Source organism: Myotis davidii, unplaced genomic scaffold (genome assembly GCF_000327345.1).
Source record: "Myotis davidii unplaced genomic scaffold, ASM32734v1 scaffold62, whole genome shotgun sequence".
Lineage (NCBI taxonomy): Eukaryota > Metazoa > Chordata > Mammalia > Chiroptera > Vespertilionidae > Myotis > Myotis davidii.
The window spans coordinates 580,202-586,555 of NW_006295180.1; the positions used below are offsets into that span (position 1 = coordinate 580,202).

Consider the following 6,354-nt stretch of genomic DNA (forward strand, 5'->3'; position numbering starts at 1 on the left):
GCGGGGAGCGTTGATTTCCTCCGTCACTGAAGCAAGCAAGCCTCATGTTAGTTTCAAGCTGCCTGGCTGCCAGCCGCCATCTTGGCTGGCCCTTAATTTGCCTATCTCGCTGATTAGCCAATGGGAAGGGTAGCGGTCGTATGCCAATTACCATGTTTCTCTTTTATTAGATAGGATATACTAGAAGCTCAGTGCACAAAATTTGTGCACGGGAGTGGGGGGGTACCTCAGCCTGGCCTGCACTCTCTCCAATCCGGGACCTCTCAGGACTACTGGCTCCTAACTGCTCACCTGACTGCTGGCCTGATCCCCGTAACTGCTCTTCCCTGACGGCCTGATCCCCCTAACTGCTCTTCCCTGCTGGCCTGATCCTCCTAACTGCTCTCCCCTGCCTGCCTGATTGCCTCTAACCACCTTTGCCTCAGCCCTGCCACCAAGGCTTTGTCTGAAAGGATTTCCGGAAGGTCGTCCAGAATATGTTCAGTGTAATTAGCATATTACCCTTTTATTAGTCTAGATGCCACCTTGTCCTAAAAAATGAAGGTTGTTAGCAGGTTTTCCTATCGTGGAAGGGGAACCTGCAGTAGCATCCTGGGTTCTGACCAGGGCCTATGCACTAGTGCTTTATCTCAGCAGATGAGATTCCTGGAAGATGACTTTTGGATGCACCTTGAACATTTCTATTGATTTTGCCAAATCATCCTCCAAAAATGTTGAACCACTTTAAACTCCCACCAGCAACCATGTGTGTGCCCTTTGTCCTACTTTAATGTCAATATCATTGATTTCCCCCTAGAAGCTTCCCTCCCCTCAGCCTGGGACTTGATTTCCCAAAATAGAATTATGGAGGAGGAAAAATAGTTTTCCTCTACCCTCTGAGTTCTTAGCAGAGGCCCTTGTAATGAAAGACAGATTACCAAGAGAAAAACAAAAGCTCATTAACATGTGTACCTTGTGTATATGTGGGAGATCCCAGGAAAAAATGAATAACTCCCCAAGGTAGCTTAGAATCCAGATTTAAATACCTTCTTCCTAGGGAAAGGGGAAGGGAGATGTAGGCCTCTTAGAGGAGAGTAAATGAATTTTAGGAAAGGTGAATGGGGGAGATAGTTTGTAACAAAGTTTGGGTGTGATGTCAACTTCTAGTCTCCTGTCCTGTGACAGGAGTCAGTCTTTGCTGGCTGATGACACTTTTCCCATTGAGGGGACCTATGACATTTAAGCTCCTTTTGGGGGACCAATTTTAGGCAGATAAGGAGACTTCAGTGAAAGCCTCTCCTTGCATTTGCTGTTTTTCAAGCATCTGCAGTTCAAGATCATCAATATAACAACATGGCATATGTTGGGGTGGCATGTTCTCTGACCTTCAGAATAAACCCAACAAAAGCTTGTTTCCTTTCTTGGATGATTTGCCACAGTAGCGATATACCCTGGAGACAGTTTTCTGACCAGACCTTCCTGGGAGTGGTCATGACATACCCTGTGTTTGTAGAAAGGTGTGGGCCATAAATCAGGGTCAGTTTTCTCACCTTTGGAAAGGGAGATAAAGTTATGATAGTTTATGTCCCTTTCCATAGGTTTCCTGTGGGTTTGTGTCTCTGCTGCGGCCCCAGTGGCCACAGCGCCACCACAGCCACAGGGTTGGGAATGCTGGTTGTTCGCCACCCTACCGGCTTGTGTCTCTGCTCCTCCCACCCCAGCGGCCCCAGCGCTGCTTTGACTGCGGGGCTTGGAGCTGCTGGGTGCCAGGCCCCCTTGTAAGCTTGTGTCTCTGCTCCTCCGGCCCCCACAGCAGCGGCGATGAAGCAGGCCCAGATGCCCCCCACAAGTGTCCCAGCCCAGCCGCCACCATCTTTGTCATGGAGCGACAATTTGCATATTCCCTCCTTATTGGCTGTGGGCATTGCCATCTTGTTGCAGAGTGATGGCTAATTTGCATATTACTCTTTTATTAGATAGGATATAGATATGTTAGGATGGCACAGTGCTAACTTTGAGGTTGCTGAGAGTCATAATTTTAAAAGATTCTGGTTTCTGTTATATAAACTCTGGACCACAAGGACAGAGTGTGGTGAGAGATAGAGCTTTGCTTCTGCAATTGACCCACAATTATTTGAACCTGCTGAGAGGTACCCAGTACTGGGTCCCATTATGTCACTGTCTTGAAATTTGGGATAAGTCTCTTAATGTTTTTCAGGCTGTTTTTTTAATCTATAAAATTAGAAGCTCTGATGAACCATATTCTGAGATGCTAAAAGCATTCAGCATTGCTTTTTAATTTTAGGAAACTTCTGAAGGTAGAGCATTGAATAATTCTTGGTCATGTTGACTCTTACAAGGCATAGAGAAACACTAGTGACAAATAGGGAAAGCCACAGACTTTCTCAGTAGCCCAAAGCCCTTCCAATTCACTGTTTTTCAGCTGCTCATTAGCAATTCAGTAGTGAAAGCACTGTTCTCAGAGAGACTCATTTCAATTATATTTCACATATAAGCTAGTATTGACCTTTTGATTTACTGAATGATTAAGGATTTTCCACTATACATTTATAGTTGAATTGTTTATGTGTGTGATCTGATTGGATGTTTAGAAAAAATGACTAACCCTGAAGATAAAAAGTATAAAGGCTTATTTCTGCTATGACTATAATTGAACAGACTTGCTTTGGCTAGATTTCTATTTAACTGCCTACAGTTATAGTATATGATTAAGTTCATGGCCAGTGTGTTGAGGGAATGTTAAATGATCATGTGATATAATGTATTATCATGGCTGTCATTATTCTTAATCAATTTTTGAGCAATGACTCATGTACATTATTTTTTTATCAGTGGTTTGGAATAAGATTTGAAATCCTCATAAAATGGTCTTTCCCTCTCATTCTTTCTTTTAGTCAGCTACAATCTTCTTATATAGCATTAGGAGAAGAAAAAAAATCAAGTTAGTATTAAGAGACAAGCAGGGGTACTAGTTATGCAAAACTGTCTCAGTACTGAGGCATCCTTTTTTTTTTTTTTTTTTTTTTTAGTATTACATACTGTATTACCTGGTAGAATAATTCAATTTATGGTGATATATCTTATTTATACATACATCCCTAATTATGTACAACATATAACAGTACATCCAACCTACCCACAGACCAATTAAAATGCTCAAGTTTGAACAAACTATAAATTGATTATTGTATCATAACTAAGTTTTTTGGAGTTAGTATTCATTAAAAATTCTTTCCTCTTGAGTATCTTGCTAATTTTTAAAAGCATAAGTAGCATATAATAAAAGAAGAAATGTAACTGCTCTTCTAAAACATTATGTAGAAAAGGGAAAAATTCAAACATATTTTAACAGTTTATTTTTGAACATCATTGCCTTTGCTTTTATTTTTCCTTTATAATAGGGTTCAGGAAAACAATAGATATTACTTCCTTCAGTTGTTTTATTCAATTTGTAGTTGTATTTGAAAGCGTTTTTCTGTTGGTGAAAAACTAACTTTTGGAGACAAAAACTCAAAATTAGGAACCCTCAAAGTAATAATATAGGTCAGTATCATCCACCAAGTTCTAGATTCTTCCTTCTATCTTCCATTGAAGTTAATGCATCAAGTTTGCCTTTCACTTGTGCCACATGTAGCAAATCTCTACAACATTATGGAAACTAGTTGATGTTTGTTTGTTTGGTTAATACTCATAGCAGAAAGATTTTCTGTGTTCCTCAAATATTGCTATATTCCTAAAATATTTTTATTCCTTTAAACTTTTTAGTAATATTTACTTGGATAATAGACAATAGAAAAAGGAGGGTAGAATCCTAAAAGTCTTCATTTTTTATTTTCAATAGAGAAGGAATTCCATTATTATAAGTACATGTAGAATAAATGTACAAGGGTTCCTTCTTTTATTGTGCTTCACTGTTTAAAAATTCTTTACTGTTGAAAGTATTACATATGTCTTCTTTTTCCCCCATTACTTCTCCCCAGCCACTCCCACCCCCTAGCACATGCCCTCACCCCCTACTATCTGTGTCCATTGGTTATGCTCATACGCATGCATACAAGTCCTTTGGTTGATCTCTTACCCCCTGCCTGCCACCTTCCCCTGCCTTCCCTCTAAGGTTTGAAGGTCTGTTTGATGCTTCTGTGTCTCTGGATCTATTTTTGTTCATCAGTTTATGTTGTTCATTATATTCCACAAATGAGTGAGATCATGTGATATTTATCTATCTCTGACTGGCTTACTTCGCTTGGCATAATGCTTTGCAGGTCCATCCATGCTGTTGCAAATGGGAAGAGTTCTTTCTTTTTTATAGCAGCGTAGTATTCCATTGTGTAGATGTACCACAGTTTTTTAATCCACTCATCTGCTGATGGGCACTTAGGCTGTTTCCAAATCTTAGCTATTGTAAATTGTGCTGCTATGAACATAGGGGTGCATATGTCTTTTTTGATTGGTGTTTCTAGTTTCTTGGGATATATTCCTAGAAGTGGTATTACTGGGTCAAATGGGAGTTCCATTTTTAATTTTTTGAGGAAACAATACTGTTTTCCACAGTGGCTGCACCAGTCTGCATTCCCACCAGCAGTGCAAGAGGGTTCCTTTTTCTCCACATCCTTGGCAGCACTTGTCCTTTGTTGATTTGTTGATGATAGCCATTCTGACAGGTGTGAGATGGTATCTCATTATTGTTTTGAGTTGCATCTCTTGGATGATTAGTGACTTTGAGAATGTTTTCATATATCTCTCAGCCTTCTGTATGTCCACTTTCAAAAAGTGTCTATTTAGGTCCTTTGCCCATTATTTTTATTAGATTGTTTGTGTTCCTTTTGTTAAGTTGTATGAGTTCCCTATAAATTTTGGAGATTACACCCTTATTGAATGTAACATTGGCAAATATGTTCTCCCATATTGTGCTTAACTTTATAGCATTTAGAAGATACTCCGTTTTTTACGAATTGAAGGTTTGTGACAACCTTGTGTTGAACAAGTCTATTGATGCCAATTTTTCAACATTGTCTCACTTCATGTCTCTGTCACATTTTGGTAATTCTCACAATATTTCAAGCATTTTCATTATTATTATAATTGTTACGGTGATTTTTGATCAGTCAGCAGAAATCAGTTATTGGGGCAAGACCCTCCATCAGCAAAATGATTACAACCTATTGAACACTTAGATGACAGTTAACATATTTTTAGCAGTAAAGTATTTTTAAATAGATATATACGTTATTTCCTTAGACATAATGCTATTGCACACTTACTAAACTACAGTATAGTGAAAACAACTTTTATATGTACTGGGAAACCAAAAAGTTTGTGTGACTCACTTCGTTGCAGTCATCTGGAATGGAGCCTGCATATCCCTAGGTATACTGGAAACTTTTCATACTCCTTAAAGACATGTGAAATTGGCCATGAATAGACATACCTATTATTTAGGGATTATTCATCATTTTCCACTTTCACTTTTAAAATAGACTGTCCATGTGTAAATCTTAAAATCACTCTTAATATTTTAAGTGTAAGTCTAGAAATATTGTGCCATTGAAAAGAAGTAAAAGTAAGAATATCTAAGGTTTCGGAGAAACCAAGATGGCGGCATAGGTAAACACCAGAAATTGCTGCCTCCCACAGCAACTTCAAAAATACAACTAAAAGATGGAACGGACATCATCCAGAACCACAGGAAGGCTGGCTAAGTGGAAATTCTACAACGAGAAGGAAAGAGAAAAGCATACCGATACTCAGAGGAGGTGCGGTGCGGGAGTAAAATACAGAGGTACAGAGGCACATGGGGAGAGGGCTGGTGGCTGAGGACACAGTTGTCTTTTTCAATCGGGAGGGAGTCTCAAGCTCTGAGCTCCAGTTCCGGGCGAGTCTCTGGGGACCCAGACTCATAGGGGAGAAACTGGATTGTCTGGCATTGGTCGGAACTCGAGGGCAGCTTTCTCTCGGAGGTGCTTGCAGCGATTGCCGGGACACTGAGAAGCAGGGCCTCTGAGGGCAGGACTCAGAGCAGCCATAACTGCTCACTCGACCCTGTTGATCCCCTGGGACCCCGCCCCGCCCAAGCTGGTGCCTTTTGCATATGAAAGGCCTGGCCCTTTGCAATCTGATAATTACCTAACAAACTGCAGCTGGCCCAAGGCCCCAGGGCAACTTGCGTTGTGTCACAACTGACTCCTGCTGGGTAGCCTCAGGCAAAGGCTAGATTAGCACCTCCTTAGAGATCCAGGAGCCAGTGTGCCCGGAGGTCAGAGTGGGACCATCCAGATTGCAGCTCCTCGGATCCATAAAGGACACACTCAGGGGGAAGACTAAGTGAGCACAAAAGCCCCATTGAAGCAAGTCTTT

The 6,354-nt window shown here is 40.7% G+C and overlaps 1 protein-coding gene across 1 annotated transcript in view; it reads left to right on the forward strand.

Annotated features, from left to right (window-relative positions):
• The window catches only part of DTNBP1 (dystrobrevin binding protein 1), a 125,546-nt gene that overhangs the window by 61,401 nt on the left and 57,791 nt on the right, over positions 1 to 6,354 (forward strand). The window lies entirely within an intron of this gene.